The 24,666-nt window shown below is 48.3% G+C and overlaps 1 long non-coding RNA gene across 3 annotated transcripts; it reads left to right on the forward strand.

Moving 5' to 3' along the window:
* Positions 1–9,839: 9,839 nt before the first annotated feature.
* On the forward strand, positions 9,840–13,278 carry LOC136304132 (uncharacterized). Of its 3 annotated transcripts, XR_010724393.1 has the most exons (4): positions 9,840–9,944; positions 11,359–11,630; positions 11,895–11,992; positions 12,393–13,278. It is a non-coding gene; the product is annotated as an uncharacterized lncRNA (long non-coding RNA). The 3 variants fall into 3 exon arrangements; XR_010724392.1 differs by having other exon boundaries at positions 11,359–11,992; XR_010724394.1 differs by having other exon boundaries at positions 11,398–11,992.
* The last annotated feature ends 11,388 nt before the right edge of the window (positions 13,279–24,666 follow it).

Consider the following 24,666-nt stretch of genomic DNA (forward strand, 5'->3'; position numbering starts at 1 on the left):
TCTGCCCTGTGAATTGTGACCCTTGGTAAAGTTATGGGAGAATTCAGGAGGGATGTAGAAATATTGCTTAAAAAAAAGGTCCTTCAGCCATTAGCTGGCAGCAGGTTATTTCTCCTGAGGCGGGGGACTGAGAACTGGCTGCAGTTGTCCTGGGCTGCTGATTTTCTTTAGGTGCTGGCAATTGTTCAGTTCTTTCAGGCTGGGGATTGCACACCCCGGCCCAGTCAGTACAGCTGGCTTTCATTCCCCTGTGAGAGCCCTGAGTTCTCTCTAAACTGAAGTTGTCTAACTTTGGGGTGCACAGGTGAGCCAAAGGATGATACATGTGGTTGGAGATGGAATCTCCAAACATTTGAGAATCACTCAGTGAAACAATTACAAGTGCTTCATTGGGAAGAATATGAATTTAGGTACGGCATTTCAGGGCCCAAAATGTGTTTAAAGTTGACAGATGCTGTAGCAGTGTTAATCAGCAAGTGGGCAAATTAGCCAGTCAAGATGAGAGTAGGCTTGGCAGCTCCAGTTGCTCATCACCGTAGTCAGACACATCATCCTTCTGAGCTCTGCTTGCTGCCTTTAGGTTCATCCTGGAATGTAACAGCAGGGTAAATAATGTGAGAAGGAAGAGGAATGGCTGTGAATTCCCTGAAGCATTTTAGTATGAAAAGAGCTTTCACATTTTGACTTAACATTTGAAATGTCCTCTTAGATTTCATTCCAGATATTCTTTGCTCTGAAATAAAGGAAGACAGAGTTTCTACTGTCAATCTGTTACTTTCCACCCTGAGAACTAAGGTATGATACACCCTTGAAACTGTGTTGCCTCATGTTTTCTATTTTCCTCACAACAGGAAACAGTTTTGCAGTGATTTCTCTCAGTGTTCAGTTCTCAGGGCTGCTGGCAGTGTGCCGCTGCAGTGTCTGTGACTGGCAATATGTGTTGGGGGTTGGTAGCTTGGCTATATTACTGTCTCAGGGTTGAAAACAGGGAAGCAGGAATTGCTGAAGGGTGTGAGAGTTGGTTTAGTGGTGGCTGCCTTTCCTGTGCTCTGTCACCTTCTGAGCGTGGCCCTGCCTATTCCCTGGGATGCACTTGTTGCTTGTAGAGCAGCTGCACCTGAGATGTATTTTATTTCTTTAAAGACGTTTTTAGCTCCAGTATCTATGTTTTCTTAAAATACCTGTTCTGAACTGCTGTAGCAATGTTGCAGAAGCTGTTGGGTGAACATTTGAGGGAATGAAGAAGAAATAGTTTCCAATTTAGAGTGTAGCCACAAGAGCCTGCCTCAGACTTGGGCTTTTCACAACTGACCAATTAAAGCCAAAAATGTTCTTTCATTTTGCTGTTGCAATAACATGAAAAAGAAGGAGAATAAAAAAAGCTACCATTTAAATGTAAAATAAACCTCCTCGAAAACTTTGTTTTTCAAATGAAGCTTTTCCTGTATGGGAATCATGGGCCATTAGGTTATTGGTGGACCCTAGCACACTGTATGACTCTTTCAGCCTAGCAAGAAAAATCAGAATTAAAGCAATGCCAGCAGTAAAACACAGTAGAAGAACTTTTGAGGAACTTCTTTGGCTGTGTATTCCCTTTCATTCAAACTTCCTTTGTAGCAGCCTTTACCATGTCTGCTCCCAGGTTCCCGTGGTTGTAGTCTGTGGCTGTGATGCTCTAAACATGATCTGTGCTCCTCAGCCCAACGTGGACATCTGTCCTGTCCAGCGTGTGCAGGGCTTGCCGAGGTTGGTGTAGGGTCCAAGTGGAGCAGGAGCATGTGAGAGAAGTGTTGACAGGACAGGCAGACCCTTTCTTCTGCCCTGGTGAGGAAAGCCAGCTCTGTGTGTGCTAGAAGAATGAAGTGTGTTGTTATTTTGCCATGATTTTGTCATAACTTGCAATAACTAGAAGAGTTTGCTTTTTTCTCATTTTTTGGTGGTTCATAATAAAAGTATCAGTAAAAGGTGGAAGGTGCGTTTTTTTCACTGCGGGAGTGTTGCTTCACATCGCTTCACTGTACTGTTGAAATGGGATTACTGATGTCAGCCCTGAGGATTTAAGGGTCTGTCATTATTTCTTTGTTACTCCTAGTCCTTCTGCTGCCTGTTTTTTACCCTGCCTCTTGCAGCCCACAGCTTTTGGAACAGCTCCCAATGGCTCTGAGCTTGATGAGTTCAAAAAGAGGAATCTACTGAGCCTATTTAAAAAGAATCTCCCAAATTTCTGCTGCTTCTTGCTGGGTTTTGACTACAGATCTTTTTACTCTTGTGTCTGCTCTCGTGTATTCCTCTACTAGATGCTTATGACCCCACCACTCCCATCCTGATACACCGTAAACACCCTTTGGAGGAGATCTGTTTCTAGTAGGGGTCTGCTTGGAGCTGTGCAAATCTCTGACCCCATTCATAAGCATGCATTTCAGTTCTGAATAAGATTAAGTTGTTACAGTTCCTGGCAGTCCCTGTACGTCATGTGATTCGGGATTTCCCAGCCACACTTGTCAGGAGTCTCCTCATCCATAGGCATCTTGAGTTGTTCCAGATTTAGAAGGTTAATGGAATTTAAAATCACAGAATGGTTTGGGTTGGAAGGGACCTTCAGGTCCTGAAGCTTCTCTTCTTAATCTGAACAGAAGCCAAACTTTCTTTTAGTATTTCCCTAAGAGGAGCCATATGAAATGTAGAGTGCAGTTGATACCTGTGATGTCAATTCTCATATGCCTTTTTTACTCCTTTTTGGTTTTTAAAGGTGGCTCAAGGTTCTGAGGAAGTGGGAAAAGCAATGGCAGAGTTCACATCCCATATAAAGTATCAAAATAAGGATTTCTTATTCAAAATAAATTTTTTGTCTTCAACAGGGGAGGAAATCTGGTACTTCTGCACTTCCTGCTTGGTTTAAAAATGACTACAGAAGATGAAATGGTTGCTGACCTCATGGTGAATATTTTCAAAGTATGCCCAGATTTACTGCATAGATAATTGTAGGAGACTCACTATTCCTTCGTTCCTAGAGCGATGTCTGCTTGGATGGACAACATGAAGTTACTCAAGAAGGTAAGAGTATGGATGATGGTAAAAAACCATGCTCAGAACAGGAGGCTCTATAAACACTTCAACTGAACTGAGAAAGAAGGAATTTTGGTGTAAGAAACATTGGAAAACATCACATCAGTGATGTATTTTTTGAGGCAGCAGCATCAAAGCTCAGCTAAAAGAACGTTCTGTCGTTTCCGAGTGTTCCACTGCCTATTTGTTTAGATGAAAATGATCAAGTAGGATCTGGAATCTCTGGAAAAGGGATGGCCTTTAGCAGGGATGCTGGTTGCATACAGAGAGTGCATTTAGTTGAGTAGGACTCTGGAGGATGCTCTAGCATATTTGCCTAAAAATTGATATTTAATGATGCTGTTACTTCAGACAAGTCAAAATCCTTCTGTATAATGCTCCCCAGAAGAAGGAAGCTGTCATCTCTGGGAATGTACCAATGGGGCATAAATTTTCTTTCTTTTCTTTCTTTTCTTTCAGATCTATGAGGCTCAACCAGAGATCTCCAAGTCTTCTAAGACTTCAGAATTTCGTCCTCTCCCCAGATTGCTTTCGATGGTGATGGTAACAACAGTCCCTGCAGTGTGCAATAAAATAATGTTCACCCAAGGGTTAAATGTAAGAGCAGTCTGTGGTATTTCAGTGACTTTTCTCTCCCAGTTAGTACTGTTTGATTTTGCTGTGTGATCATTGAAGAAATTTCTTTAGTTGGTTAATTACCTGTGTTTTGTATTGTCCGCCCCAGCAGAAATCAGGCTTGGGAAAGCACTGGAAAATGAATGAAAACCGCTGATATTGATTCCAGGTGCCTTTCACAAGCACCAGTTCTTCCGCTGTCCGGTGGTAGTTTAGGCTGGGAATCTGAAAACCTATGGATTCTTTACTGCTAGCCAAGACCTAGAAAATAATTAATTCACTGACCAGTTTTAACACATTCAAAGTACAGGTTCTGTGCAAAGCATAACAGGAATCACTGAAATGTCTCTAACTGACTTCTTCTTTTATTTGCCCAGGCACAGTGGTGAAGCACAGCATCCTGTCACTGGAATCCATGGTGCTGAGAAGAGCTCTGAGGAACACTGAGCACTGTTTGTCTGGAGGAACCTGGCAAAGGTCACAAATCTACACGCTGCCAACAATGCAGGAGTTGGTGCGGCTCTACAGAGAAGCTGTCAGCAAGGTAGAAAGAAAGAGACAACTGGGGGCTGACAGGAGGCATTTTGCAGCCGGCTGACAACTGCTTTCCTCTGTACTTTCTCCTCAAGTAGTTGAACCCTAGGAGCCAGGAGATGGTATCCTGGGGGAGGCTGTGGATGAAATGGTGAGGTAGGAGCTTGCGTTTCCTGACACATCTGTCTGACAGGAATGCAAATAAAATTCTGTGGTGAAATGATCTGTAACATTAATGGCTCTTGAGCTGCAAATGCCTTTCAAGGCCAGGAAGCAAGTTCTCTTCCTGGTTCAAGTCAATGTAGCCCGCAGAGGTTACTCAGAACTTACTAAACAAAGGAGCACTTGAGTTGGAAATATACCATGAGAAGGAAGAACCAAACAAAATTTTCACGGGAAACCTTTTCAGTAAAATGTTCTTTCCAGTACTTTTGTTCTGCAGAAGTGGAACTGCTTGATTTCAGGTCATTCCCTGATTGCACACAAGGTCAATTCTTACCTTTGTGAAGAGCAGCAAATCTTCCTGTTGGGTGTTTGGGGATGTATTTGTCGCAGGAGCTTTGTCTTACAGAGGAGAGCTGTTGCAATTTACCCGTTTTGCTTTTAGGTTTTACCGGACGTGAGTAGTATCGTGGCTGTCTGGCAGTCTCTTCTGAAGGAAGAGAGACAACACAGCGACAGCCCAGCAGAGAAAAAAGGAAGGTGATGTCTCCACTGTGAGGGCAATGACCGAGACGGAAGTTGCTGAGCAGCATGGTAGGCAAAGCAGGTGGAGTTACAGCTTCCTATCTGTGTGGGAATGGGTGTTGTGAAATCCTCATCCCACCTTTCACTTCAGCAGAATCCAGATCTCACTTGTGTATTTACTGCTCACCCTTTCTTTGTTCATTTCTTCAGGGCATTAGAATTGCCTGAAAACACAGTTGAATGTGTAGGCTGCCACTGTTACTGGAAGGTTAAGCAGTTTGACTTTGCTGTCCCAGGATCACAGAGTGGTTGAGGCTGGAAGGCATCTCTGCAAATCATCTTGCCTGATACCTCTGCCTAATCCTGGTGGTTACCCAGGTCCATGTTCACACAGCTTTTGAACATCTCCAAAGATGGAGACCCCAGGACCTCTTTAGACAACTTGTGTGGGTGCTCGATCGCCTTCATAGTCAGAGAGTGTTTCCTGGTGCTCAGAGTGTTCCTGTGTTTCACTTTGTGCCCAGTGTCTCTGCTCCTGCGCTGGGTGCTTCTGGGAGGAGCTTTGCAGCCTCACTTCAGGTGTTCATACATATTGATGAGGTGGCCCTGAGCCTTCTCTTCAGCCTGAACAGTCCCGGCTCTCCCAGCCGTTTCTCACAGGAGAGATGTTCCAGTCCCTTCAGCATTTTTGTGAGCCTTTGCCTGACTCCCTCCAGTGTCTTCATGTTCTGGGGAGTCCAGGCCTGAACACAGCACTCCTGGTTTGGCCTCCCCAGCGCTGAGAGGAGGGGAAGGAGATGCTCCCTGACGTCAGGACACCAGGGCCTTCAGATCCTTCCCTGGCAACCTGCTCTCCACTTGCACTGTGGAATGGGTCTGTTCCTTCTCAGGTGCAGGGCTCTGCTCTTCCTCCTGTTGAACCCAGCCCTCCTGCCCTTGACCTTTCCATGCTGGTGGCTGTTTCGCAGCCACAAAGGAAAACTCGCAGGGACACTCATATGCCTGAAAAATAATTTTTTGAGAGGTTTTTCTTTGTCCAGGTTATTTTACCAGGAGGTCATATTTGTTTTTTAGCAGTTAGGTACTGTGGCGACACAAATGCTTCTCTTGACGTAATACAGGAGTGGAATTGTGAGCGTTGGAAGAGGGATGTAGTGAAGGCTTCAGTTTTCCTCTCTCAAGCTCAGCATCCCTCCAGAAGGGCTTGCTTCCACAGTCCCACTGCTTCCCACAGCAGGGGATGGGAAGTTTCAGGATTGTCTGCATCTTGGTCACTGGCCTGTGAAGTTTTCCTTGTAGGCTGGAGATAAATCTGAAACCAGTTTCACCCTTCAGAGGGCATATTCCACAGAGACACTTCCTGGAGCAAAAGGTTTTTCAGTGGACGTCCTTCTGTGCCTCCCATTGGGCAGCAAAATGTCAGCACTGACAGTCCAAGGCTTGGAAACCAGTGGGGCAGCTGGGTTCTGTAGGACTGCAGCTGTAGTTCCTCAGCATTCTGTGGTCATGATGCTGTCACTTACTCCCAGTTCACCTTTAACAGCTTTATTTGCATTGTGGCCTCTAGAGAATTCCTTTCTAATGGGAGCTGAGACTCAGGCAAACAAAGTTAATCCATGGCATTCATCCAGTTCTTTCTAGCTCCCCGCGGGAGATGAAGTTAACAGGGAAAAGTTAGGTGTTGATTGTTTTGGTCCATGTGCTTTGCTTGCTTTCATTAATGGCTGGATAACAGGTAGCTTTTATGCCTCCTCATGTTACAACTGAAACCTGAGATGGCTTTTCCTAGGAAGTGAACAGTTGCATTAAGTGCTATTGCTGTTTCTCTCGGACAGGTATTTGTTGTCTGCCTCTTGCCAAAAGCTTACGCTGACAAGCCTTATTTTGAAAGGGGAAAGGGAAAGAGAGAAATTTTTAAGTGAAATAATAAATTTGCCACAAACTGTAGTGTACTGTCTCGTGCACTTCCCCAGCCAAACCTACCTGACATTAGCTAAAAGTAGCGCGCCCAGAAATCAGCAGCATGACCATATCCTTTCCTTCGCTTTTTCCTGTTGTTCAGCCCTGCACTGAACAGCAGTGGGACTGGTGGGGTTCTTACAGTGAGTATTCAGATGTTCAGGTTGTGTTTTACATGTGTGAGCACTTGTGAGTCAAATTAGAAACGGCAGCTCTCGATCTAAGCACCGAATAAGTGGATTTAGTTTTGAAAGTGTTCATACAGGAATGTGTGGGGAAGGAAACTGGGGATTCCGTGGGTGTTTTTCTCATTCCTGTTGGGAAGATGGCAGGTCATTTCCTAGGCAAGTCTGCTGGAAATAAAGTTGGTAATGCTCAGTGTTTCTGTGCTGGGTAATGGAGGTGTGACACTTCACTCTTGCTGTGAAGGAAGGAGAAGCCAATTATGGTAATATTTTGTTTAGGTTCAGATGATGCTGAGATGCTGCTTCTGAAAGCTGCACTGCTTCAGGTCATGTCTTCATCAGAAGGTTGTGCCCCACTTGGTAGCACAGAGCAACTTTGATTTTAGCAAGCTGCTAAAAGGTATGTGATGGGGGTTTGTATTTCCTCCAGTGTTTTCTCTGGCTGTTTACAAAGTCCACAGCAGAAAGGAAGGTTTGCTTTTCTGTGGAGATAAAGGAACTGTTTTCTAAAAGTAGCCCATTTTAGTTTCTCTGTTATGTTTTTATTAAGTTTTTGTTGTTTGGTCTTACTGTTGGATTGCCTTGGTGGTGACTTTTTAAAATGTGGTGTTGTTTCTCGAATGAGGGCCACAAAGATCCTACACAGGCTCCGAGAGGCTCAGACACCAGTGCTTTGTGCTGCTGATGTCAGGTCAGATGGGGGCAGCTCAGGTTCTGATTGCACTGCGACAGCTCCCTGACCTGTCACAAGAATAAGTGAGGTTATTCATGAGCTGGTGATAGCAGTGATGCAGGGAGAGACATGAGTGTGAAGTTCCATTGTCTGGAGCAAGTATTGTCGTGGTACAAGCATTTGTTGAGTTAAATTCTGTATTTTGCTCTCCAGTTTGTCCATCCTTTGTCCTGCCTGTAGGTCACAGCTTTTCAAGGTTGCTGAGACTGATAGAAGAGATTTTATATTTCCATGCACGACCAGTGCTTTGTGCTGGGGTTAGCTGATGAAATCTCCCTCCGAGGGCTGGATTCCCACCTTGGGTTGGCCAGCCTTCCCTGCAGTGTGTCTGGGGATCCCATGACATGAAGATCTCTGAATTGCCAGCTTGTCTCACAGTTGTGTTCTAAACCCTAAAACAGGAGTGTTCTGAAGTCTCAGGCAGAGGAACCGAAGTGAAGTTTGTTTCTTGCATTCACACCTCAGGTATCGTCACTGGAAAGGGCCTGCGGGAGGAGGTCCCTCCTCTTCTGCAGCACCATATCCTGAAAGTGGCTTTAGAACTTCCTGCCAGCAAGTTTGCCTGGTTCAGAGGACAGGTAAGAGGCTGGTGCAAAATTATGTTTGCTTGCTCTGTTGTCCTCAAATGTTTTCCTCTGGCATCGCCTAGTTTTAAATTAGTCCAGCCATTTTAGGGGTGACCCTTTTGTAAAGCAGCAGGAATTACAGTCTTAGCAGTAGTGAAAACTCCCTTCTGAGCTGGAAGGTTTTTTACAAGGAAAACATTTTTTGCCTCCCTGATGAACGGAGGAGAAGGTTGCTGTAGCTCTTTGTGTCTCTGGAGATGTTCCCTCACAAGAAAGAGTGTGCTGGTTTCCACTTGTCTGGAAAGCCTGAGCTACAGACCAGGGAAATGAGCTACTGATGGGAGCCGTCCCACCCCTTCCCAAGGAGGATTCCAACATTTTTTAATGCTCTCCATAATTGGTGGAAACCATCAGGGCCCCAGCTCTATTTTACTGCAGGCTTGTCAAATAAGTACTCTGTCAAGACTTGGCTTGTCATGTCAGGAGAAAGGAGTGGACCTGGCTTTGAGGAGGTAGCAGGGATAGACATGGAATGATTAGGGAATGAAATATGATTGATGAGGGAAGTTGCTTTGTCTTGGGCCCTTTCAATAGTTGGGGGTTTCCGTTACTACGCTCTTCTTCCACTTTTCAGGAAAACATTTTGCAAATGAATGCAACGATGCTGGCTCATTGACTGCAAAGTAGTGTAAATGATCCCACTGGTTTCTGGCCTTGGGACTTTTGGGCAGGTCTGTAAAGTAACACGCTTACCTTGCGTATCATTGTCAGTGCAACATAGTCCTATACAGTGTTGCTGTAGCAGAGGAATTCTAATACATTTTTCTTGTAGGACATCTCTGAAACAGAGAAGCTATCTGGTGAAAAATCAGTCTTCTATTTACTGATGAAAATGTTTGTTACAAGTACCCACTCTCATCTGAAAACTTCCAGCAAACAATTAATCATCAAGGTACACATTTGAATTGAAATATCGGGATATTCACTATATCCCACTGGTTTGAAATGCCAGGATGGTAAATTTTTTTCTTGAAGCAGCAGATACCTTTACTGCATGATTGTGTGGTCGACACCTGATTCAGGTTTAATTTAGCGATGATTTTCTTTGTTAGATCAGTAGTTTTCTAAACTGTCCTACAGGCTATTGTTAAGGCGCACTTTTTTTCTGCCTGTGATGACATGAAGATGTACAACCCTCTGAAAGCAGTATAACCTGCTTTCCAGAAATTATAGAGGTAAGGTTTTTAGTGTCCACTGTGCAGTTGACAAGTCCCACTAGTGAGTGGAAAGAAAAGGCCTCTTGAGTTGAGGGGGTGAGGAGAGTGGCAGGTACTTCTTTTCATCGACCTGCTCTTCCTCTTTTCTTTCCCAAAAGAAGGAATCATGAAGTTACTGTACAAAAAGATCTGCATCTCCTGGAGTTTTGTATTTGAGGTGTTTTGAGGTTTATTTACACACCTCCCCCTTTGTTTCCTGGACAAGTTTTACGTGACAGTGGAGTGTTTGAGTACACATGGAAGGGAACTTTCAGTTTGGCTGGAACATTTGGATAATGCAACAGAAGACCAGAAGGAAGCAGTGATTCAGCTTTTGGAAAGGGTAACAGTGTTCAAATTAGCTGGATAAACAATGCAAAGAATAATTGTTGGGGGTTAGGTTTGTTCCTTCTTTCTCTAAAGAATTTTTTCCCACAAGTTACCAAGGAGACCAAGTGTTGGATACTTGAGAGTACTTAACTGAAACAAAGAGGTGGACAAAGGTGGAAGGGGGAGATAACGCAGGTGGGCTCTTCTTTTTCCTGCGTTCGGGAGAGAGAGAGAATGGCTGTTGCTGGCTGGAAAAGTTTCACTGTGGCCAAAAGGATCCAGTCCTGGAAAATCTACTATCATCAGTTCTGCCTCGCCTTCGGCTTCTTCTTTGCTAGATGAGGATTGGAGAGTTTTTAGCAATTGAGAGGAAGGATACAAACAAGAGATAAGAAAATTAACAGCAGTAGTAAGGGAAGAAGAAAAAGGGAGATGTGGACAAGGACCACCAAAGCAAGGACCACCCCGACTAGGGAAAGACCAGTGTGCATTCTGTAAGAAATTTGGAAGCTGGAAGAACCAGTGCCCAGAACAAAGAAAAGGCGATGATTAAAGGAGACTGAAAAGCGGAGGGGGTGGTTGCTCACATCAAAGAAGACTGAGGAGGACCAGAGGATTTTACCCTAGGGGAGCCTCTGGTTGTAATCAAGATAGGGAACAAAGGAAAGGAAATGAAATTTTGGGGGGACACAGGGACAACGTACTCAGTGTTAAATAAAGCTTTAATACCTATAACAGATGATTTTAATACCTATAACAGATGATTATGGTATGGTGAAGGAGGCAATTGGCCAACCTGAAAGTGTATTTATGTAGACCACTGAAATATAAACTTGGGAAACAATGGGGAATTCGTAAGTTTTTATACATGCCCAATGCCCCATCAGCACTTTTGAGTAGAGATTTATTGGAGCAACTAGAAGCAAAGATAATATTCAAAAATGGAGAGATTATTTTGGAGGTTAAGGATTGACAATATGTGGAATGGTTAAGCTTAGTGTCAATAGCCAATGGGACCAAAACTAAAAGTGAAGAAGAGACTAGCAGAAAAGGAATGGATCAGGTATTTCCTGGGGTATGGGCTTCTAACATACCATTGAGGGCAAAGAATGCACCTCTAGTGCAAATTGAACTTAAAGAAGGAAAACAACCAGTTAGAGTTAAACAGTATCCCTTTAAAAAAGGAAGACAGGGAAGGGATTAGCCCAGTAATTGAAAACTTTTTGCAGATAGGGCTATTAAAAGAGTGTCAGTCTGATTTTAATACTCCTATTTGGCCTGTTAAAAAGCCTGATGGGTCAGACTGAGTAGTATACAGGATTTGCAGGCTGTTAATAGGCTAATTGAAAATTTGTACCCACTGATTGCCAACCCCTACACATTGTTAACCCATTTAACACCTGAACTAATTTGGTTTACCATTTTAGATTTGAAAGATGCTTTCTTTTGCCTTCCTCTCCATGAAGCCAGCCAGACAATTTCTGCATTTGAATGGGAAAGACCCAAGAATGGGCGCAAAACCCAGCTCACATGGACAGTTTTAACCCAAGGATTCAAACACTCTTCCATGATATTTGAAGAACAGCTTGAAAAATACTTGGAATCCTGGGAAGGCCCATCAGGAGAAGGACAGCTGTTGCAGTATGTAGATGACCTCCGGATAGCTACTTGAACTGAAGAGACATGCGTGGATCGGACAGTAAGCCTCCTAAACTTTTTGGGTCTACAAGGGTATCGAGTATCCCAGAAGAAAGCTCAGATAGTGAGGCAAAGAGTTTTCTACCTGGGCTACGAAGTCAGTGCTGGACAAAGGATCTTAGGGCAGGATGGCAAGGAAGCAACATGCCAGACCCCAAAACCCCAGACAGTAAAGGAACTGAGAACCTTTTTGGGCCTGACAGGCTGGTGTAGACTGTGGATTTACAATTGTGGATTTACAATCCCCTATATGCCTTGGTTATAGAAGGAACCAGAGACCTCCAATGGACAAAAGAAGCAACACGAGCCTTCAACCACCTAAAGAAGGCCCGCATGTCAGCTCCAGCCCTGGGACTTCCAGATGTGAGTAAACCATTCTTTTTGTTTCCTCACAAAAAGCAGGGGATTGCTTTGGGAATACTGGCACAAGACCTGGGCCTGTATCACAGGGCAGTCACCTACTTTTCCAAGCAGCTGGATGCAGCAGCTAAGGGATGGCCAGGGTGCCTCAGAGCCACTGCTGCAGTGGTGATGAACATTCAGGAAGCACACAAGTTCACCCTAGGCCAGAAGATGACTGTGTCCCACAGTCATGCTAGAAGATGCTAGCAGATCTAGAAAATACTAGTGTCCCACACAGTGTCTGCAGTCCTGCAGGTAAAAGGCAGACATTGTCTTTCCACACAGAGGTTCCAGAAATACCAAGCCATAATGGTAGAGCAAGATCATGTAGAAATTGTGGTAACTAATCTTGTGAACCCAGCTTCCTTTGTCAGTGGGGATACGGGAGAACCAGTGATCCATGATTGCCTGGAGACCATCAAAGCCACCTACTCCAGTCGCCCAGATCTGGAGGACACCCCTCTCGAGGACCCTGAGACTTGATTTACTGATGGAAGCAGCTGTGTGATCAGTGGAAAAAGACATGCTGGGTATGCAGTTACCACGAGCAGAGAAGTAATAGAGTCTGGACCATTACCAACCAACACCTCTGCACAGAAGGCTGAAATAATTGCCCTAACCTGGACTTTAGGACAGGCAAAAGGAAAAAAAAATTATTATTTATACAGACTCAAAGTATGCATTTGGGATGGCTCATGCTCATGGAGCCATCTGGAAAGAAAGAGGACTGTTGAACTCACCAGGGAAAAGTATTAAACATTCCCAGGAGATAATAAAAGTATTGAGGGCAGTCCTGCTACCTGAAAAAGTAGCCATCATGCACATCAAGGAAATGAGCAGGTGGACAGAAAGGCAAAAGAAGCAGCTAAAGGTGAGGTGATTATTGAGACAGTTGAGGCAGCCTTAATTCCAGATGGACAGATTTCTACTGAAGGTAAGCCAAGGTATAGCAAAAAAGAACAAGATGCTAACTGAGAAAGAAAATGGAAGTTATAACCAAGAAGGGTGGGCAAACACAGATGAAGGGAAAGGAAGACTTGTGATTCCCTCTTACATGCCATGGTCATTGGTGAAAGAGGAACATGAGAAAACACACTGGGGAATAGACACTCTATATAACTATTTGAAGGACAGAATCATTTCCAGAATTTTGCAAACAACAGTAATTCCAGTGACTCACCAATGTAGCCTTTGCCTCCAAACTAATCCCAAAACTATTCCTAAACCAAAGCTTGGACAGACTGGGAAAGGTTATGGGCCTGAGCAGCAATGACAAATTGATTTTTCAGAACTACCCAGGATGGGGAGGGTATCGATATTGGCATTTACAGAAACCTCTTCAGGGTGGCCAGAAGCTTTCCCTACCAGAACTGCCAAAGCACAAGAAGTAACCAAAGCATTGTTACAGGAAATAATACCGTGTTTTGGAGTCCCAGGCACAATGTCTTCAGACAGGGGGCCACATTTTATTTCAAAACTTGAGCAGCAAATTAGCCGGCACCTAGGCATAGACTGGGAACTTCATATCCCATATCATCCTCAGTCAAGTGGCCAGGTGGAAAAAATGAACCATCTGATTAAGCAGCAAATTGTAAGACAGGACAAGAAGCAAAGTTACCTTGGCCTAAAGCTCTTCCAGTAGCATTATTACGAATTCAGACGAAGCCAAGGACAAAAGAAAAATGAAGTTCTTTTGAAATATTGTATAGAAGATCATATGGGGTCCAAGAAGGAACAACACCTACCCAAGTAGGGGAAGAAACCCTACACGGGTGGTCCTAAACAGAGAAATTGAGAAACATGTGGCTGGGGCTCAAAGGAGAGAACTAGATGGGCCAGTACAGAACATACAGCCAGGGGATTATGTATATGTTATGTCTTTTGCAGAAAAGACTCTGGAACCCCAGTGGGAAGGACCATTCCAGGTGCTCCTCACCACCTTTACTGCAATCAAGATCAGAGAGCAAAATGCCTGCATTCATCACACTCGAGTGAAGAAGGCTCCTGAAGTGATCTGGAGAGCCACACCAGGTGATAATGAACTAAAACTGAAGCTTATTCGGGAAAGTGAATGGTGTGTGTAAAATGTTAGAATAGGTCAATAACTTTTGAAGAATAGAAAGATTTGTAGTTGTTATGGAAAATCAAACAGGCATAGTTTGGAGAATTGTGGCCTTTGCAACCATCGTTATAGCCACCGCTGGGGTTAAGGCAACACCACGCACATATAATGTGACAGGTATATAGAGGTGTCAAGGAAAAGCCTATGATTTTCACTCCAGTAGGTTTTTGGGGCATATGTTGAAGGTTACAAAGGCAATTTCTAGGAAAGGAAAAAACATTTGGGGATATGAATACATGTGCTCAGGACACATTCCATTAGTCTTAGCAAGAACCCATGAAACACATCCAAATTGGTCCTGAATGTTGTGACAAAGGTTCAGGCAAAGGCAGCCTGGGCATCCCTGGGAGGGAGGGAGGGAGGGAGGGAGGGAAGGAGGGAGGGAGGGAGGGAGGGAGGGAGGGAGGGAGGGAGGGAGGGAGGGAGGGAGGGAGGGAGGGAGGGAGGGAGGGAGGGAGGGAGGGAGGGAGGGAGGGAGGGAGGGAGGGAGGGACTACTACCCAAGAAGCAACTGGGCAAGATAATACTGGGCAAGAAACTAATCTCCAAGAAACTACTCCCCAGGACACTACTGACCAAGAAACTACTCCCCTAGGAAGTACTGGGCAACAAAGTGTTTGAAGTGCAATCACTGTGTTGTATGGCAAGACTGCAGGAAAAGAAAGAAGCAGAGAAGGAAGGATAGAATTGTTTGTCCAGACTGTGAAATTATTGCCCTTGTTTTTGCTATGTTCCTGTCCCAGCACGAAGAACCGGAATTCTGCACCAGAAAATGCAACAGCAGTTACTGAGTTCATCCTAGAGGGTTTCCCAGAGCATGATCCAAGACTGCAGATGTTTTTATCTCAGGTCCTTCTGCTCATGTACCTGACAACAGTGATGGGGAATGAAACCATCCTTTTCCTCCTGTGTGTGGATCACCACCTGCAAACCCCCATGGATGTTTTCATCTGCAGCCTGGCCTTCCCGGAAATCTGGTTTACATCCTCCACAAGCATCAAATGCTTTGTGATGCTGAGTTCTGGTCAGAACACTCTCTCACTAGGCAGCTGCTTTGCCCAAAACTATTTTTATTTTGCCCTGGGCTGCACAGAGTTCTTCCCTGGTTGTCATGTCCTTTGACCACTGTGTTGCCATCTGCCACCCTTTGCTCTATGCTGACATCACAAAGCCTCAGCTCTGTGTCCACCTGGGTGTTGCTGCTTGGGTCCTCGGCTTTGTCCTGCTGAGCTACCGCTGCTCTTCCTCTCTGAGCTGTCTTTCTGTGGCTCCAAGATCCCCCATTTCCTCTGGGACAACTCCCCCTTGTTCAAACTGTCCTGCTCTGACACCAGCCTGCTTTGGGAAACAGACTCTGTCTTCTTACCGTGTGTCGTGCTGGGCTCCTTGTGTTTGACTCTGGCATTTGACATCTGCGTCCTTTTCTTGTTCTGCATCTTCCAGCAGCCTCTGGGAGGAAGAAAGCTTTGACCACGTGTTCTTCCCATCCCATCACCTTATCCATTGCCCGTGGGAGCTGCATTGCTCTCTGCACGTGTCCTGCAGAAGATGTTTCCTTGAGGACCAACGGAACTGGAGCTCTGCTGAACACAGTCCTGTTCCCATTCCTAAATCCATTCATCTGCAGCCTTAGGAACAAATCTGTGATCCTGGCCCTGAACAAATCCATTGCCAGGCCAAGAACAAAGCCTTTCCTCTAAGCATGATGCATTTCTGGAAAGCCATCCCAAGGATCTGGTATCATCTGTTACACAAAACCAGTGCCTGTGTGTGCAGCCTCCAAACACGGCTGCCTCAGGAGATTGATGCTCCTGCTGGGTTGTGTCAGGTTAAGAGAGAAGAGACTCATCTGCACTCCCAGACAGGGCACCAACAATGGCAGCAGGACAAACTCAGTTCATTCTCTGCCCGGGCTGCTCCCGGGCCCATCTCAGGAGAGCCACCAGCTCATTAAGAGCCCATCTCTGGAAGAGAAGAGCTCAGAGGAACAGCGGCAAGTGACAATCCAAATTACAGCTCCTGAGCGATGGACACCTTGTCCCAGCTCCTTTCCTGGGACAGCCATCAGCCCTGCTTTGAAACCCCAAAGTTTGAAACCCCAAAGTCACCCTCCCAGTAAAGAAAGACTTTCTCCTGTACAGTCTAAACCCTCCCTGGTACAGCTTTGAACCATTCTCACACGTTCCATCCCAGGATATCAGGGAGAAGAGAAAGGGAAATGCAGGGCAGAGCCATGGGGGCAGCGAGATGGGAGTGTGCAGCCTGCAGGGACACAGCAGCAGCTGTGGGACAGCGCAGGACAAGCTGTGCTGGACGTGGCCAAGGGCCTGGCAGGGCTGGCAGTGCCCAGGAGAAGCCAAGTCTTGGTGCCCTGGGGCACAGCAGGGTCTGTGCCACCAAGGGCTGGGAGGGGACACCTTGTCCTGAGGCCCTGGGGCCTCCTGGCACAGCCCCAGCAAGGCTGGGCACTGTCACCCCCTTGTCCTGCCCTCAGCATCCCCCCACATCCCAGTGGCCCCAGGGATCTGCTGGGACCAGTCCCTGGGGAGCCTTGGTCAGGAATGGCCCTGGGGGGCTCCTCAGTGCTCCCGAGGACTGAAGGTTTTTCAAAGCACTTTGGGTTTTGCTTTTGCCTGGGAGTCTCTGAGGGGTTTGTGCAATCACGGCCTCCAATTGTCTGCTGTAATTAGTCCCTTGAGATGTTTTGTCACTAACAACACTCAGTGGGGCTCATTAATGCCTCAAGTTACTCAAGAGTCATTAAAGTACTACTTTTTGACACTGAATCACTCTGAGAGGTTTGTGCAGTCATGGCCTCCAATTATCTGCTTTAATTAGTCCCTAGAGAGGCTTCGTACTGACACTCAGTGGGGCTCATTAATGCTCTGAGATACTCAATGTCTTTTAAGGTACTTTGGGTTTTCCTTCCCACACTCCGTCTCTGAGAGGTTTCTGGGCACTCTTGGCCTCCAGTTCTCTCCTCCAAGGAGTCCATGAGGAGCCTGTGTTGGGGATGGACCTCAGTGGGACCCAGGAATGCTTTGAGACACGTTGGGTTTTTCCTCTGACTTGGACTCCTGGAAAGGTTTGTGCCATCTCCTCTCAGGCCCTGAGGGCTCAGCACCAAATGCACCACGGGGCTCTTTGGGATCAAGCAAGTCCTGACAAACCACGGCTCTGCCTTGATTTCCCTCTGCTCTGGTGCAGTTCATTAGGAAGGTTTTCTACTGCAGTTATGGAGAAAGATTTCAAAGAGCTTCTAAGAAATTCACATTCCTGTTATAAAGGGTGTGTTTTATTACTGTTCTCTTTGGAGCAGAGGTGATTGCAGCATTCTGTGATTGATGTCGATCCATGGTCCCTCCTTCGGTCTGGCCTGCTCAGAGAAGCTGTGCCTTGAGGTCTGACCCAGTGTGGACAACCTTGTTCCACATTCCCCAAGCCCATCCTGCCTGTCCTCACTCACCTGGGACCTGCTTTGCTCAGAGAGCTGCCTGCACTCAGGCAAAAAGGGCTTTTCTATTTTTGAAGCAATGTAAAACTCCTAATTTTCCCCACTGAAAACAGACACACTCCTCAAGTGTGTGCCAGCCCAAGGGGCCACCAAAACCACTCCAGCCCTGCCCTGGGCCGGCTGTGAGGGTGGATCAGCATCCCAACCTGCCCTGGGACACTGCAAGGGGCTATGGCCACGGACACACTGGGACAAACTGGGGACAATGGCAACACTGTGGGGAAGACTGGGGAATACTGGGGCGTGCTATGGAAGATACTGGGGGGAACTGGAAGGGAATGGGAATGAACTCAGGTGTATTGGGAGGGACTGGGCTGTACTGGTGATGAAATGGGCTGTAAAGGGGGGGACTGAAGGGGCACTGGGGTACAACTGGGCTGTACTGGGGATGAACTGGGCTGTACTGGGAAGGACTAGAGGGGTTGAATCGGCTGTTCCCGCCTCCGCAAACTCCCATTTGCCGAGGCTCCCGCCCGTCACCGCCAGCACCCAATCAGTGCCAGGAAACCGGGGCCTCGGGGCGGTGCCTGGTGTCGGTGCCACGTTTCGGTTTTGCCTTCAACTCCCGTCATGCACCGCGGCCCAATTGAGCCCCATTGCACCCCGGACTACAATGCCCGTCATGCCCCGCGCTCCACAGAACCCCGCCCCCGTATCCCCCCTCCCCCCCATGTGTACCCTACGTTTCCCCCAGACCCTCCAGGATCCCTAAGTGCCCCCTCAGTATTTATTTGGAACCCCCCAAAATCGTCCCCGACTCCCCTGAATGCTCCCAACCCCAGAGATGCCCGTTAGAGCCACTTCTGGGAATTCATCTCCGATCGTCCCCCGTGCTCTCAGAGCTCTGCCCAACACAGTCTCGCGCCGAAAATTCCTGCTGTGCCCCGTGTCCTAAAGCGCCCGGCTCGAGCTCCCCAAGTTCCCCCCAAATCCTCCGGAACCGCACACGTTTCCCCCGAGGGCCTCAAGTCGCGACTCGGACGCAGAAGTGTCCGCCAAGCGCCTTCCCGGACCCGCCACAGCTCGGCTTTATGCACTTCCGGGACTACAGCTCCCAGCATGCTCCGCGGCGCACACAGAGCCCTATTCCAGCCGTGACTCCATCTCCCATCATGCCCCGCGCCCCGCCGACAGCCATTGGAGCCGCGCCTCGAACTCCCGTGATGCTCCGCGGCCCCGTTACACCGTGTTCTACCCGCGCCTACAACTCCCATCATCCCCCGCGCCCCAGAGAGTCCCCTCAGGGCCCCCAAGTGCCCGCCCGGACCCCGAATTATCCGACAGAATCCTTTAGTGCCCCGCCAAGGGCCCACGCGGCTCCCCCAAGTGTCCTCCAGACCCTTAAGTTCTCTAGAAATTCCTTCCCCAGCTCCAAAACATCCCCAAATGTGCCCCAGAAATGTCTCCGTGGACCCCAAAGTGGCCCCTTTTACCCTGTCTGAGAAAACGATAAGGAGGATGACAAAAGGAGTAACAATAGGACTAATTAGCATAAATAGGGAGGAATCAATAGCCAGATGTTGTCAATGAATTAATGAAGGGAATTGTGTAACTTAGAACCAATGACCAGTAATTTTTTGAGGTCTAAAAATGTCGCAATTTGGTTTTTTTTAAATACATGTCAAACTTAGGTAAAAACATATATAATAGTATTTATATATTTATAAATATTATTAAAATTTCCTTATAAATTTTATTTTTAAAGAAAAATTGCTAATTTACAAAAATTATTTCAGATGTCAGTCCTTGGTGGATGATTTCAGACACGGTGAGGTTGGGGTGAGGAGCAGGTTGTCCAAACAGGGTCAGCCTGCAAGGGGCTCATTCTCCATGCCCAGACCTCCTAAGGAGACACTCAGCATTAAGATCACTTGGGGAATGTTTCTTTCACCTCTTCAATGGACTGAAAAATAAAAAAAAATGCAGCCTTGATTAGAAAAAAAATCAGGAGATGCACTTTGAAATCTTCCTCCATAAGAGAACTCCAAAGTGGCTCCAAGCAGCTGCACAAGCCCTGGAGACGAAGACAAGTGAAGGAAGAAAAGGAGGTCGTGACTGCTTTCTGGATTTGAATCAGCCCCATGCTGGATTTGGGGCTGAGTCCAGAAACTCCAGGCACTGAGAGAAGGTTGAAGAAGCTGCTCAAGGAGGCAGAAGCAAAACTCCAAGTCCCTTGGAGCATCCCTGGGCCCCACTGAGGGCAGGGAGTGCCAAAGGCTCCCCAGGGACTGCTGAGAGCAGATCCTTGAGGCCAGGATTGCAGGGAGCCGCAGGCTGTGAGCAGGGAACTGCAATGCTGAGCAAGGCCTGGGCTGGTTGGAGGCAGCAGAAAGGCCAAGCCCTGAGCCCAGGCCTGGCACAGCAGGGCCTGTCCCTCCCGGGTGGCTCGGGGCTGCTTGTGGGGCAGTGGGATGGGAGGGGCAGCGAGGACAAATGGCACAAAGCTGTGTGACACTCCCGATCCTCATGGCACTGCGGGCCAGTGTGACACAGCAGGGCCTCATGGAAACAAGAGGCCGTAATGAGCCTGCGGGGCTGTAACACCCCAGAACACTGAAATAATGGGGGTACCCAAAGGTTCTCTTACTCGAGTTTGGTGCACAAGGAGAAATGCCAAGCAGATAGTCTCAGGATGAACAGATGCACAGAATATTCTTATTTGCAAGGAACAGTCAAGGATCATAAGTCCAATTCTGAAGTTAATGGCCCATAGAGGGATGGAACCCTAAACCTCGGTGATATTAGCACCATACTTTAACCAACTGAGCTAAGAGGTCAAAGCAACACACAGCTCTACTGGCAAAATAGAGAAAAGCAAGGAACTTGGAAAACCATTTAATAAAACATCCAACTCAAAATAAAACTCTTATCATAGCAGTAGCTTCATTGACTTAGCCCATTTGACCTGGAAACCTTTACAGAATTACAGAATGACAAAATGACTAGATTGGAAGAGACCTCCAAGATCATTGAGTTCAACCCATGTCCCAACACCTCACCTAAGCCATGGCACCTAGTGCCACATCCAGTCTTTTTTAAAACACATCCAGAGATGGTGATGCCACCACCTCTCCAGTCAGATCATTCCAGAACTTTATCACCCTTTCCGTAAAAATCTTTTTCCTAATTTCCAACCTATATTTCCCTTTGTGCAGCCTTAAGACTCTGTCCTCTCATTCTGTCAGTGGCTGCCTGGAGAAAGAGACCAAGCCCCACCTGACTACAAACACCTTTCAGGGAGTTGTAGAGAGTGATAAGGTCACCTCTGAGTCTCCTTTTTTCTCCAGGCTAAACAACCCCAGCTCCCTCAGTCGTTCCTCACAGGAGTTGTGTTCCAAGCCCCTCACCAGCCTTGTTGCCTCCTCCGGACACATTTAAGCATCTCAAGGTTATTCTTAACTGAGGGCCCAGAACTGGACACAGCACTCGAGGTGTGGCCTCACCAGTGCCGAGTACAGGAGAAGAATGACCTCCCTGCTCCTGCTGGCCACACCATTCCTGATCCAGGCCAGGTGCCATTGGCCTTCTTGGCCACCTGGGCACACTGCTGCCTCATGTTCAGTTGGCTGTCGACCAGAACCCCCAGGGCCCTTTCTGCCTGGGCACTGTCCAGCCACACCGTCCCCAGCCTAGAGCACTGCAGGGGTTATTGTGGCCAAAATGCAGGACTCAGCACTTGGACTTAATAAACTTCACCTTGCTGCACTCTGCCCACCCATCCAACTGTTCCAGGTCTCTCTGCAGAGCCCTCCTACCTGCCAACAGATCCACAAATGTTCCCAGCTTAGTGTCATCTAAAAATTTACTAAGAAGAGATTCAATAGCCCCATCCATGTCGTCAATACAAATGTTGAACAGAGCTGGCCCCAGCACAGACCCCTGAGGAACACCCCTGGTGACTGGCTGCCAGCTGGATGCAGCACCCTTCCCCACCACTCTCTGGGCCCGGCCATGCAGCCAGTTGTTAACCCAGCAAAGAGTGCTCCTGTCCAAGCCGTGGGCTGCCAGCTTTTCCAGGAGCGTGCTGTGGGAGACAGTGCCTAAGGCCTTGCTGAAGTCCCAACAGACAACATCCACAGCCTTTCCCACATCCACCACACAAGTCACCTGGCCAGAAAAGGAGACATAAAAACTGGTCAACATGACCTACCCCTCCTAAACCCGTGCTGGCTGGCTCTGATACCCTGGCCATGACACAATATAAACTGCTCCATGACCTTTACCAGGTACTGAGGTCAGGCTAACAGGCCTATAATTACCAGGATCCTCCTTCCCACCCTTCTTGTGAATGGGTGTCACATTGCCCAGCTTCCAGTCATCTGGAATCTCACCAGTGGGCCAGGACTGTTGGTAAATGATGGAGAGCGGCTTCACAAGCTCATCTGCCAGCTCCCTCATCACCCTGGGGTGGATCCCACCTGGGCCCATTGATCTATGAACATCCAAGCAGCTCAGCAGTTCTCTGACTGCTTCCTCCTAGACACTAAGTTCCCTCCCACATCCAGTACAGAACAAAGGTTGGCCTTCCTATTGCAGTTAATATATTTGAAAATCTTTTTTTAATATCCTGTACAAAATTGCCAAATTAAGTTTGAATTGAGCTTTGGACTCCCAAACACTTTTCCTACATGCTCTAGCAATCCCCTTAAATACTCCTTGACCTGACCCTCCTTCCAAAGATGATACATCCTCTTTTTATTCCTAAGTTCCTTCAAAACCTCCTTGCCCATCCAGGCTGGACGTTTGCCTCGTCAGCTCATCTTTTGGCACACAGGGAAAGCCTGTTCCCCTGCCCTCAAGATCTCTGCTTTGAAGCACGCCCACCTTCCCTGGACTCCTTTGTTTTTAAGGGCTGCTTCCCTAGCAACTCCCTGAAAAAGTCTCGTAAATAGGCCAAAGTCAGCTGATCAGAAGTCCAGTGTAAAAGTCTTCTTGATGTTCTTCCTGATTTCACCAAATATCGAGAACTCTATAATTTCATCATCACTGTGTCCCAAGGAGCCTCCAACCACCACATCTCCCACCAGCCCTTCTCTATTTGCAAACAACAGGTCGAACATAGGCCCTCCCCTGGTGGGGCTCACTCACCAGCTGCAACAAAAAGTTGTCCTCCATACACTCCAAAACCTTCCTGGACTGCCTCTTTCCTGCTGTATTAAGTTCCCAGCACATATCTGGCAGCTTAAAGTCACCTACAAGAACAAGGGCTGGTGATCTTGAAACATTCTCCAGCTGCTTATAGATTAAGTTGTCCACCTCTTCTTCCTGGCTGGGTGGATGATAACAGACTCCCAGCAGGTTCCCCTGGTACCCCGTCCTGTTTTCTTAGGGTACAACGGTAAGAATGAAAACCTTACCAAGGGCACAACTCCCAAGTCCACAAGGAAAAGAACAGACAAGCTGTCAAGTTCTTCAAATATTTGTCCTGCTTTGCTGCAAGACTCCTACTGCACACACAGTGTGGAAAGCCAAGGGAAGCTGCAGTTGGTGGCACGTCTTGTGACAGAAGCTGCACCTCGTTCTCCAGGAAGTGTTCTTGGAAAGAGCAGACAGGAGTGTGGAGAAAATTCAGGGAAAACTGAAGGATCTTTTAAGAAATGAAATGAAAATGTAAAGAAGCAATCAAAGATGTCCTTGTCAAATGATTTTGATGCTCCCCTTTTCCATCTTGCACTACTTCTCCATCCCATGAACTACAAATGGATCTCACCTTTAAGATCCATGATTTGGCAAGTTTGAGATGCTGTAAAATACCATGAGCTACACACAATTTGCCTTCCCCTGTTTTTCTTGGAAAGCAATGCTGGAGACACAAGTGCAGTGCTTGGGCCAGGTACAAATTCTGCATTCAGGGAACGTGCTCTGACAGTGTGTGACCCTCAGCAGGGACAATGCAGAGCAGCAACCAAGGGGAATGCTCTGCCACAGTGCAGGAGTCAAGACTCTGGGTCTTGGCTCCTGTGGGCAAAGTTCCCGTGTTTGGACAGGCTCGGGGCTGCCCCCGGGGAGCGCGGGGCTCGGCGTGGGGCTGAGCGGGCAACGGACAAACGGACCCGGGGAAAAACGGCCCCGGGGCTTCAGTTGCTACAGCAGCAGCGGCAGCAGCGGCAGCAGCGGCAGCAGCAGCGGCAGCAGCAGCAGAAAAAGCGACTTTTGGCGACTTCCTCCTGCTTTTCCTCTCCCTCTCCCGCAGGCCCGCAGCCTCTCCCTTAGTCCCGCACCCTCTCCCGATCTCCCTGTCCCGGTGTCCCCGTCCTCTCGCAGTCTCCCTCTCCCCTGTAGGGCCGGGCCATGCCCCCGGCCCGCCCCCGGCCCCGGGTGGGGCTGCCCCGTCCCCGCCCCCGGCCCCGGGCCTCCCGCCGCGGTCTCGCCTCCGCCGGGCTCTGGCTGTCCTGGCGATGGCGGTGGCGGACGAGGATCAGTGCCTGGGGCATCAGCGGCATCGCCGCCCTTTGCCTTCGCCTGTGCCGAGCCCGGCCCCGGCCCCGGCCCCGGCCCCGGCCCCATCTCCGGCCCCGGCCCCGGCCCCGGCCCCGGCCCCGGCCCCGGCCCCGGCCCCATCCCCGGCCCCGGCCCCGGCCCCGGCCCCTCCCGGGCCCCGCGGAGGACACAGGCGGTGCGGCCGCTCCCGCGGCCTCCGCCGCGGCTTCCCCGGCCCGAGCTCCGCCGCTCGGCAGCGTGGCCGCCGGCCCCGAGCTGCCGCTGTCGCGTTGCCAGGAGCGAACGCCTGGGGATTCACGGCCCGGGGCGGTTGAGGGGCGCTCGGGGGCTGTTGCTGGCCCCGGGCCGAGCACTGACAGCCACGTCTCGCCGGCAGGGAAGGCGCAGCAGGGCCTCCAGGAGCAGTACCGGCTGGGTTCACTGCTGGGGCGCGGCGGCTTCGGAAGAGTCTTCGCAGGGACGCGGCTCTCGGACGGCGCACCGGTGAGCGGCGGGGCTGGCGGCGGGCGCAGGAGGAGGAGGAGGAGGGCGGAGGAGGAAGAGCATGGGGCTGGGCAG

Source organism: Chamaea fasciata, unplaced genomic scaffold (assembly GCF_029207755.1).
Source record: "Chamaea fasciata isolate MVZ Bird 193981 ecotype frontalis unplaced genomic scaffold, bChaFas1.0.hap1 SCAF_51, whole genome shotgun sequence".
Classification (NCBI taxonomy): domain Eukaryota; kingdom Metazoa; phylum Chordata; class Aves; order Passeriformes; family Sylviidae; genus Chamaea; species Chamaea fasciata.